Genomic DNA, 12115 nt, shown 5'->3' on the forward strand with positions numbered 1-12115 from the left:
TTTTCCCACTCTGATTTATTATGAACCATCCACTAAGACTGGGAGGCCTTAAAAATCAGGCTCCTCCTTTGGATCCAAAAAAAATCTGGGTGGGGGTGGGGGTCCCACAGCCACAGAGAGGTCCTCCAGGTGTCCAGGTCAGGGTGGCTCCCCCATCTGGGCAGCACTGCAGCCTCACCCCATAGCACACAGTCACTGGCCTCCTGCCTCCCCTGGGGAGGGCCCTCCACACAGGCCCACAGTGCCCTGTAGCCATCGCCCACTCACAGGCGAGCTCAAGGCTGCTTCTTCCAGCCCCCAGGAGACAGGTGGCAGGCTCAGGCCACTGTCCCCTTTTCAAGCCTCCAAAACACAACATATACATTCTGCCCCTTTGTGCCATGACAGGGCAGCAGCCTTGAAACCACAGAGGCTTTCTGAATGTAAGGAGGGGTCAAGATCTTAAGAACAGCGAAGTCTGGTTCTCTTCCTGGAAGAAGTACAAAGCTTTCATTTTCTCCTAATTAGTCCTAAGCCTACTCTGTCCCACCCTACAAGAATGAACAGAATTACTTAAAGACAACATCCAGAAAACTAAACAACCCAAATTTCTCAGCCTTTCACCCAGCATCCTGAGCACTTACTGGTACTTACTGCGCACTTACTGCACTCTAGATGCTCTGTGAGACACTTGATAGAAGCAAGCTCATTTTATCTTCACAACGAGGCTGCAAGGAAGAGACAACAGTCTCCCTTCTCCAAATGAGGAAGGTGAGACTTAAAAAAAAAAAAAAAAAAAAGTCAGGGGACTTGCTCAGAATCAGGTAGTAGAGCCAGGATGGGCACTTACCTGATGCATGTGGTTGAAATTTGTGTAAATACTCTGGGCTGAACAGACATTTATTCCCTGACACCTTTTAGAAAACTGATACCATCTGCTGAGCCTCCCTTTGTCTAACAGTAAGGGTGACTTGCTGGATTATCCAGTGCATTCTGCCTGCCCCTCCCAGGCTCTTCTAAAGCTCCAGAAATTCATCCTGTCATATCTTGTGCAGCCCTGGCCTCACTGCCTTCCTGGGGTGAGCAGGACCAGGCTCTTTCAAAAACAGTTGACAAGAGGTTCAGTCACCAGGAAATCGGTCTCCTGCTTCTTCTCCCTCCTCTCACTTTCAGGGGGATTGTTTGTGTTCAGCGATAGAACCAGACAGCAAAGGGAAGGCCCTGCACTGGACATCCAACAGCGGGTACCATAAACTACCCCTCCACTGCATCCCCGAGAGAGACTCCCAATTGCTGTGAGGTCTCCACTGGCCAGCTTCAACCTTGACTCTGTGGGTCATCATTTCCTTTGAGGCCAAACTAGTTTGTTGCTCTGCCAGCCCACCCATGGTCCCTTGGCTGTGTCAACTTGTGGAAGCCGGAAGCCTCACTCACCTGCCACATGTTTCCAACTCTGGAAAATTAATTTCAAAGGGTGGACTTATGAGTCCATTTGTAAAGGGGTGACACTGGCACATTTCTTCACTGTAGAAATGCCCGCGACTATGGGCTGACTGCTTTGAATATGGGGGAATCATTTCCCATCATTGCCCCTTTTGGTGCAAGAATTCCTTAAGCTGTGGGTGGGGAAGAGATTGTTCCAGTCTGGCAAATGGAGAAACTGAGGCAAAGAGAGGATGAAAGGCTTGTTTTCCACCAGAGAGCTGGAGAGCAGAACCTGTCTCATGCTTTTCCCCTCAGACCGTTTTGCTACCTGCTGCTATAAGGACATGTACCAAGTTCATGGCCCTCAAAATGTCTTTTATTTCTTAAGATCCAAAACCATTAATACAGCTCCAGGAACTTAGTGCCCCTCCAGCTGCTGAGGCCGGTGAGGGGAAGGAGCCTGTTGTGGGACAGTGCTGCCCCCTGGTGCCCACTGGGAGCTGGGTTCCCAGCTATCGAAGGAGAGGTCGGGGCACACACTTGCCACCCACCCTTCATCTTCTACAGAGAAGGACGCAGGGCACAGCGTGAGGGCAGACAGAACATCCATTCCTATAACCAGACTACCTGCCAGGTAAGGTCAGCAGGCTTTTCAAGTGGCCAAAATAACCCTGTGAGGGCCCACTGTGCTGGCACAACTCCAGGAAAAGCACATGAGTGTGTGTCAAACCCCTTTTCCAGAAGAGCCCCCTGTCCCCCAAGGACATGGGAAGGTCACTGGGGACTCAAGTCCTAATGTCTACTCCCACCTTGCCAGGCTGAGACTCTGAGGAGAGGTCGGTGTCTCCCCTTCTCCAGTTACCAGAAAGCTGATGCCCTACTGTCCTTGACCACTGCCCCAAATGGGCACCACTAGGGGGGGTCATCCTCCCCTGACCCAGTCCCATTCCTCCTAAGTGTTTCCAGTGGGCATTCGGGCTGCCCAACACTGCATTGCAAAGACAGCCAACTCCTGGGACAAGCTGCAGTTTCCTTCTACCTCCTACTCTCCCGGCTCCTCTCAGATCTGGCTTCCTTGTGATGTTCAGGCCCCCATAAGAATAAGCAAGAAGCAGGAGGAGGAAGACCCACCACCAGGCAGGCTGTGCAGGGACAAATCAAGGTGTGTAGAGGCTGTAAACCTTTAAAGACTAGCACCCCACCACCACCCAACCTTCCCTTTCAAAATAAAAACAATTTAAAGCTGTAAACAGGTGCAACACAATCCAGGATTCTGACAAAATCCTGGTTTCCCATGATAAGTAATTTGATATCTTTTAAAAATATATCAAACTTCAAACATTTCCCCTTCCCCAATTTTTGGAGACATAAGCAGAAGTTTGATGTGCCTGTTGGGCAGTGCACACAGGGTTGGGGAGGGAGGGAGGTGAGGCAGAGTGTGGAGTCTCTGAGGTAAGACCAGGAGTGGGTAGAGACAGTGATGGGATGGAGAGAAAGAGCTTGAGATTTCAGAGGGGCAGGGCATGGGGAGGGGCTGGAGTGGACGGGAAGGTCTCTGAAGATGAGGTGATCATGGTGGTCCCAGCCATGGGGCCTAAGGAGCAGCAAGGGGCCTCTGGGAGGCCACCAGAGCGTCCTGCCATTGTGCTCATCGGGCTTTGAACCAGCTGCACTGGGTTCTAGAACAGCCACTGTCACTCTCCATCTTGGGGAAACTTGGGGCCAGTTTACTAAAGTTCAGAACAGGCCCAGGTGAAGGTCAGTCCCCACTGGAAAGCAAAGGGAGAAGGATGAAGACGTGATAACTTACCAGATGGCGCTCCCAGGGAGGTGTGAGGGTGTGGGAGGCACTTGAACCACCGTGGCGGCTGGCTGCTTAGAGACAGGCTGTCCATAGTGATCTTGCACGGTTTGCAATCAGCTCAAACCCAACCCCTTCATTTACATGACTCCAGACTCCAGTTTAATTACTTGACTTCTCCTGGCCTTGGGGAGGTAGAATGGTAGGTAGAGAGGTAAACTCAATGTTTCTTCTCTTTTCTCTTTCTTTTCTCTTATTTTAAAAAATATACATAACATTAAAATTTTCATTTTAACTATTTTAAGTGTATAATTCAGTGACATTAATTACATTCACAATGCGCAGCCATCACTACCATATTCAAACATTTTAAAAATCTAAAAAAAATTTTTTTTCAAGATTCCAAATAAAAACTCTTTACCCATTAGGCAATAACTCCCCATTTTCCTTCCCCTCAGGGCCCAGTAACACCTGGTCTACTTTCTGTCCCTATAATTTGCCTATTCTAGGTATTCCATATAAGTGGAATCACACATTTGTCCTTTTGTGTTTCCTGTCTAGCTTTTTTCACTTAGCATGTTCATTTATGTTGCATCCTGTGTCAGAATTCCCTTTCTTTTTATGGCTGATGAATAGTCCACTGTATGTATACACCACATTCTGTTTATCCATTCATCTGTCATGGACACTTCAGTGGCTTCCACCTTTTGACTATTGTGAATAATGCTGCTATGAACACTGATGTGCAAATATCCGCTTTAGTCCCTGCTTTTACTTCTTTTGGGTGTATGCCCAGAAGTGGAATTTCTGGGTCATATGGTAATTTTAACATTTTGAAGAATATTTAAATTGTTAGTTTTCTTTATGTTTGGTTGAAATATTATGTTTCAAGAGTCTAAGTAACTTTTGTAACATTCTTAAAACTCTTCCCTAAATAAATAAAAATAATAGGTCTTACATTTTTGATACAAAATAAAATCCATCTGTTGAGAGGAATTCAGGGGCAGCTGGTGCTCTGGGGAGGCCCCTGGAAGGCCACCTCCTGGGGTAGGGTCGGAGTATGTGTGGGGATGCTGCCACCTTCTATCCCAACGCCCACCTCCCGGCACTGACATTTGAATGGAGGCCCCTGGGAGTAAGGCAGGGAATGTCCCCATAGATTCTAGCTCCTGCTTGACCTCAGGAGATGGGAGGCCCCAGAGAGAAGGGCTGGACCTGCACGGGGTGGCCACACAGGCTATTTGCATGGGGGGCCGGGCCCTGAGAGGGTGTCTACGGCCGCCAGGGGGCGAAGAGGAGCCTGCCTTCCCCAGCAGCAGTGGGGACAGGCTGGGGCCACCACCTTCTGCTGCTTTAATCTTCAAAGCCCCTGGGAGGTGGTGGCGGACTCCTGCCTTACTCTGCCAAAAGCAGAAGTCTAGGAGCAGGGTGGGAGACACATAAGGCACCACCTAGGACATGGGAGAGAGGAGCCTGAGAGTGTTGACCATTGCCGGGCCTTGAGATGGGAAGAAATGTTGACTACATCCAATTTTCTACAACTGTGGCCCTGAGTGGAGTGTCCCCTCTGCATGCTTCACGAAGGGTTCTCTCAGAGGCCTGGGCTCCTGAAGGGCAGATTCATCACACTCCTGCAAAGAGTGGGAACATACACCCATGCCCCTAACCATCCCTTGCTCAGAGATCAGATGGAGTGAAAGAAAAACAGAGAGAGAGAGAGAGAGAAGAAGAGAGAGGAAAGAAGGAAGGAAGGGAGGGAGGGAGGGAGGGAAGGTAGGAAGGAAGGAAGGAAGGATCCACCCCACATGGTGAAAAGTGAACTGAGAGCCTGGACCCTAGATTCAGGTGTCAACCTGGCCCCTGATCCCATCCAATCAACTCACAGGGTTTATTGGGGCTGAAGAGGTCCAGGCCCAGGAATGCTGAGTTGATCCCTTTTAAATTTATTTGAAGGAATATGCAAGCACAGCAGCCAGAATTGGGAGCTTTGGGCCATAATACAAAATATAACATATATAAATATGAACACACAAATATATACTGGAAGATAAGGACACTCAAGCAGGTCCATGTAACAACGGACTGAGGCCCCCTCACATCAACTTGCGAGTGATCTGATAGAGGATGTCTGAAAGTTTTTAAGTTTTATTAAGAGCTCATTAAATTTCATCAAATTTTGATGATTACTTTTATTAGAATTTCCTTGTTTCTAGGCAATACACACCTATTCAATATAAGGGGTATGGGGCTGCAAATGACTCAAAAATGGATCAGGAAAAAAGTATTTTGCCAAGATAAAAATTAGAAGAAAAAAAGTTCATTACAAATCTATGAATGGGGAGGAAGTATTTGACAATGTTGGGCGTACCAAGAGGAAGACAGCCCTGGGAGGAGGGAATTGCTGAGATGTGGGCTTTGGGTGCATCCATGGCCTATTGGGTAGGAACCAGTGTAAACTCTGGCCCAGGGCAGGCAGCAGAGGGAGGGAAAGAGGGACAGTCTCACGAGAGCCACGGTTCAGGGGCTGCCTGGGTGTGAAGGCTGTAGGGTAGGTGGAGCTCCACACCAGCCAGCACAGGCCAAGTCCCAGAACTGGAGTGTAGGGTGTGGGTAGGTGCTGATTCAAAGGCCTAGGTTGGCTGCAAAGCTGGTATCCCACTTACCCATAATCCTTAGGGGGAGACAAGTGTGTAGGCGAGCAGGGCTGTGGTCTGGCTCACAGCGGTTACCTGTGACCACAGCTGTGCCACCCACCCTATGGGGGCCTATTGCAGTTCTTCCCTGAGCTTTATCAAGTTTTCAAGCAAGGAGAGAGCTCCTGCTCTCTTTTCTGATTGAAATGAGAAAGATGTAAGCCTGGAGTTAACTAAGGCCGTGGGTCGGGCCTGTGAGGTCATCTGATCTGAGTAGGGAGGGGGCGGTGGATAGAACATTCTGCATGATGCCTCCCAGAAACCTTGACAAAAGCTTAAGAACCTAAAAGCCACAGATTTGTTGGCTCTGTTCAATGCTGATACATGAGCCTACAGAAACTCACATATTTGGGCAAGAAGATGTGTACAGAAATGTTCACTGCAGCATTGTTTATAAAAATGAAAATCTGTTTATTAACCAGAAAATAGATAATATGTTGTGGTAGCAGCCCCCTAGTACTCTAGCTTTTGTACAGCTGTCTCCCAGATTGAACAGGGTTGAACTGCATCAACAATAAAAAGCATATTGCAGAAATGACATTGTGTGACTTCCAAGGCTAGGTCATAAAAGACATTGTAGCTTACACCTTGTTCTCTCTTGGATCACTTGTTCTGGGAGAAAATCAGTCACTGTGTCACAAGGACATTCAAGCAGCCCTACAGAGAGTTTCATGTAGTAAGGGACTGAGGCCTCCTGAGATGAACTTGCCAGTGATTGGACTGAGCCATATTGTAAGCAGGCCCTCCAGCTCTAGTCAAGCCCTCAGATGACTATAGCCCCAAGCCAACATCTTTAATGCCATCCCCCATCCAGAACCATCCAGTTAATTCCTGACCTACAGAAATTAAGATAACAAATGTTATTATTACAGTTTAAATTACTGTTACTAAGGTTGGGGGCAGTTGTTGCTTTGCATACAGCAATGGATAATACAAATATTATATAATTGTACAGTGAAATTTTAGTTTTTTAAATTTTTTTGCTTTTCCTTTTTTTAAATTGAAGTATAGTTGATTTATAATGCTATGTTAGTTTTAGGTCTATGGCAAAGTGATTCAGTTTTTTATAGTCTTTTTCAGATTCTTTTCCATTATAGGTTACTACAAGATATTGAATGTAGTTCCCTATGCAATACAGTAGGTCCTTGTTTATTTTATATATAGTAGTGTGCATCTGTTAATCCTAAACTCCTAATTTATTCCCCCACCACTACTTTTCCCCTTTGGCAAGCGTAAGTTTGTTTTCTATGTCTGAGAGTCTGTTTTGTAAATAAGTTCATCTGTAACACTTTTTAAGATTCCACATGTAAGTGATATCATATATTTTTCTTTGTCTTACTTCACTTAGTATGATAATCTCCAGATCCATTCATGTTGCTGCAAATGGCATTATTTCATTCTCCTTCGTAGCTGAGTAGTATTCCATTGACTATATATATACCGCATCTTCTTTATCCATTCTAATCTCCTTGTTTTTAATAAGGGGTTAAAATGGCCATGTCACAGAATTCTACTGAGCTTTAACTGAGGATCTATGTGAACTCTGCATTTGGCATATAGGAGGTACTCAACAAACACTTGTTGCTGCACTTTTCTCTGATTTTGTTTCCTTGCTTCAATTTCCAAGTGAGTTTTCTCTCCCTTGAAAAACAGGAATTCTCCCCAGTTTGAACACTTTTGAAATGTTCACATTCAGTAGGATGAATTCATCAGTTCTCATAGTACAACTTGGAGAGAAAGCTCTTTTCCTCTTTAGGACATGGGTTATACCTGGGTCAGTCCCGTCTGAGTGAACAGCTAACAGAAGTGAGCTTGCATCAGTGGCCTCTAGTCCATCCTCCAAACATGACTACCAGGGATAAAGTCTAAGCACTAATGAAGTAGAGGCTTGGGAAAGATAATGCCACCTTAAGCTTCTTACACCTCTACCCAGTAACCAGGTCTAAGGAGGACTTTATTTTGGTGTCTGAGAGAAGTAACTGTGTTCCTAAAATGTTAACTACAACATTGTTGTTTTTGTTTGTTTGCTTGAAAAGTAAACCATGCTAACATATATTTGTATAATCACATGAGATTTATCCCTAGGGGAAAAAACTGACAGCTCCCCCTACTCCCACCCAGAAAAAATATTTATTCCTTGACTTCTGAAACACAAGGGGAGAAAGTTCACATTAATTCCAGGGTCCATGCACGGCACCCATCACTTCACCCATCATTTGCCAAATTGCTTAAATAACTGGCTTTCCCAAAACACAGGGAACTTTTCTGTGCCTGCAGTCCAGTGGAGCATACATTTAAATATGAAAGAGCCCAGTGAAATTCAAAGACAACGGAATTAAATGAGGAGAAATAAGTTGTAAGTCCCTGCTAGACCTAGTTCAGTACCCCACACTTGGGTGAGAGCCAGCCCCCTACTCACAGGTCTTCTGTGGTCTGCTGTTTCCTTGTAAATATCCAGGGTGAAACGCTATTCCTTGCAACACACCTGGAAGGTAGGAAGCTAATCAGGGCCCACTTTGAAGAGAAAGAGAACAAAAAATAGGCATTTGTTGGCGGTGTCTTACCACCTCCCCCAGTTAGTCTCCCACCTTATGCTGCGTCCTCACAGATCTCTATTCTCAGAGATGTCAACTGCAACTCCCTCTCCCCACCCCAAAGGATTTCAGAAAGACTGAATGGCATTAGGTTTCGGCAGGTCCACAAACACTGCATCTAAAATGGCTCTGGGTGGCCAGTAGGGTTTCAGGCTACCCTTTGAGAGCCTGGCAAAAAACAAGGTCTCCTTTCACTTGACCCTCCTTTGCTAATACAATGCTGTTTGGCTGGGCCCAGCACCCCATGGGGCAAATGTTCAGGCCAAGAATAGTCTTCATTCTTCCTGTGAAGCTTTGAAAGTCTTCTAAAGAACACAGGAAATCGTCAGTCCCTATTTTCTGTTGAAAATGGCTGACACTAAACTTTGAACACTGTATGGATTAATCCCAAATCATGGGAACCAAGTTTACTTGAAAAGCAGCAACGTTTTCATCAGAGATGAAATACTGATAAACCATCTCAGCATTACTTACAAAGAAGGACATATTTTATAACTCCCATTAATAGTACTGTAAAAACCCTGCTCTTCACAAAAATTACCTTATTTCCATGGTGTACCCTATTGTTGAAACATACATACTTCATTTAGTAATTCCAAAAAGTTCTGTTTACAGTGAAGCAGGTCTGGAGACCTATCATGGCACCATGCAAAGTTGCTGAAAATGAATCATCACCTAAAACTGGAGAAAAGCAATAAATACTCTTGGTTTGTCATGGCCCTGGCACACCACATTCATCAACATTCAAGGGGGAGGGCAGGGCGGCGTGTGTATATGTGGTTATGTATGTGTGTGAACTGTTTTTGTTCTAGTTAAATAAACTTTTTTTTTTTTTAAATTCAAGGATAACCCTTCTCAAGGTCCAGACACCTTCACATGTGCAATCACAATGTAATCTGCACTCTGAACCAGTAAGGGATACATGGGTCCTATTTTATGGCTGAAGAAACAAATATTCAGAAAGGAAAAGTAACTACCTAATTTACAGAGAGATGGGATTTGAATCTAGATGATTAGTGTGTCCAGTGTTTTCTAGCACACACCAGAGTCCTACAGCATAAGACTGAAGCACATAGGCCCTGGTGTTGCCAAGACTGGGTTGAACTCCAGCTCTGCTAGTTACCGTCTGTCTACTGGTTAAGTCACTAATCATATACAAAGCTGTTTCCACATCTGTAAAAGAAAGACACTGGTATCTATTAAAGATTAAATGAAAATAATGCACATACACTATTCAGCTGACTGTCTGAAACACAGTAAGTGTTTAGTATATGAATGGTTATATTACAAAAAGGGTAGGGTAAACATACTGAAAGAAGTATGTGGACTTTTATTTTCATTTGCGAGCTATTTACTTGAAAGGATTTCAATTTACTGGAGTGGCATCCCTTTACATCAAGCAGGATGCCATAGCAGTATTCACTAGGAGTTTCTTGAGGATTCAACAATAACTGAATAATAATGATCTACATACTACCTATCGCCATACTAAATTGATGGCTTCCAAAGTGGAGTGTGTTAGGTAATTCATTGGGGGTTGGGAAGAGTGCCAAACTTTTTTTTTAAATCTTTAAAATTTTGTTTCATAATGTTCACATTAACCTAGTATTACATGTATATAATTTATTATAAATTATAATTATGGATACATGCTCAAAAATATTTTAATAAGAAAACAAGATCTTTTTTCTCACCTCTATACCCTGACCTCCACATTCCTAGGTCTTTCTCTAAGAGGATAAAAGATATGAAAGGGGCAAGGAGTCAGGATGTGTAGGTGGTAATGTGACACTAAGCTAATGAGTCTGAGAAGCAGGAGTCTGTATTTCCTCACCTTTCAAAATTACAACCTGAGCTACATAGAGATAAGCCGTTTGTCCAATTTATTATCAATTTCCCCAGTTTCTGGTGAACTTGATTAAAAAAAACAATTGGATCTAATTTCCACTAGGTGGCAGTAAAGCTCTGCCACATGGTGCCCAAGATGCTCACTTGTGTTTACTTGGGTCAATTTCACTTAGAAAGAAAGAACAGTGATTAATAAGTTACTTCAATTATATAATGCCTCTGACAATGGAGACTAAGTATTGCCCGTTTTGCTGTTTACAAGCTGGCCTTTCCTTATGCCTTCCTGAATGTCACATGTATTGTGAATAGCCATGTAGCAGTTCTCAAAAATCCACAGGCCGGGCCATATAGTTAAAAAGCCCTTGATATGCTTGCTCGAAAAGCCTGGAGCTAACCATCAAAAGACCCAGCCAAGCTGTTCAGGTACTATATCAGATTCAGATAAAACCTTAGGCATGGCACGGATAAACACCTCTGCAAGTTTTCACTAGGTGAAGAATAAAAATGACTTTACAAAGTTACCACAATGCACAGAATGTTTAAATGGCTCCCGTGAGAACCTGCTGCTAGAAGCAGCAGTACTTACCAGTTAGACAGGTGGTCAACATCAACGTTCTCATTTTGCATTCTCCAAATTCAGTAGGTCGTTCTTCCTAAAACCAAACCTTTCTAATTAGGGATGTTAACACAATCTCTTTTAACACAAGAACCAAAACAGACCAAAAGCCACTGCATATTAACTTACAATTACTCCTGAATATCTAATCCTGGTCTTGGAATAAAAGTCAATTTTTAAAAAAGCCATTAGCACCATATTATATCCTCCAACAGCACAAAGCATTTTTAGATTAACAAAACTTTTCCAAGACAATCTTTAACTAGTGACAGCCATCAAAGAAGGATAAATGTTTACTGCAGTATTCTTTAAAAGAAAAAAAAAAGTGCGTGTGTGTGTATATATATATATGTACGATTTTTTTAGGTTTTTTTTTTTTTTGGTAGGGGATAATTAAGTTTAATTTTCATTCTTTTAAGTGGAGATACTGAGGATTGAACCTAGGACCTCGTGCATGCTAAGCATGCATTCTACCACTTGAGCTATCTTCCCCTACTGCAATATTCTTAAATCATGTTTCTAATGCCTCATGAGATCTGCTTTAAAAGCAGCACCCCCAGGTGAACTTTTATATAAAGTCAATATTCTATAAAATGAATAATTTTCCTAATATGTTTTATACTTTATATCTATATATCTTTGAAAAGCAACAAGGATCTTTCAAGCATACTGATTTATTTAACTCCTTCAGCCTCTATGTAAACAAAAAGATTGGCTATTCAGAATTATCAATTCCTTCCTTCTGCATTAATTTTAAAAAGTAACAGATACAGTGAAACTTTTCAATGTAACAAACTGGGTTGAATTAATTATACTTAAAATACCATAAAGCATTATGTTAAAATCTATATCATTGACCTTAGTGAAAAGAAATTATACTACTTTCTTTCTAGTTAAAAACTTCTCCAAGGACTTAAAAGAGTTCACCAAGGGAGTTAAATTCATTGCTAGAGAAATAATATGTTAATAGGAGATAGTAAGGATTATAGAGATACAACATCCTATAAATTAGAAAATCAGCACAATGCATTCTAAATGAAACAAACATGCAAGAAAAAGAGTTACAATCATGGAGGAGGCAAGTTCAAGTTGAAAAGCTTATTCCCAAACATATTCTAGTCTTGTATTTCAACTGCAGAATATTTAAGACCCCACACTC

Source organism: Camelus ferus, chromosome 7, assembly GCF_009834535.1.
Source record: "Camelus ferus isolate YT-003-E chromosome 7, BCGSAC_Cfer_1.0, whole genome shotgun sequence".
Lineage (NCBI taxonomy): Eukaryota > Metazoa > Chordata > Mammalia > Artiodactyla > Camelidae > Camelus > Camelus ferus.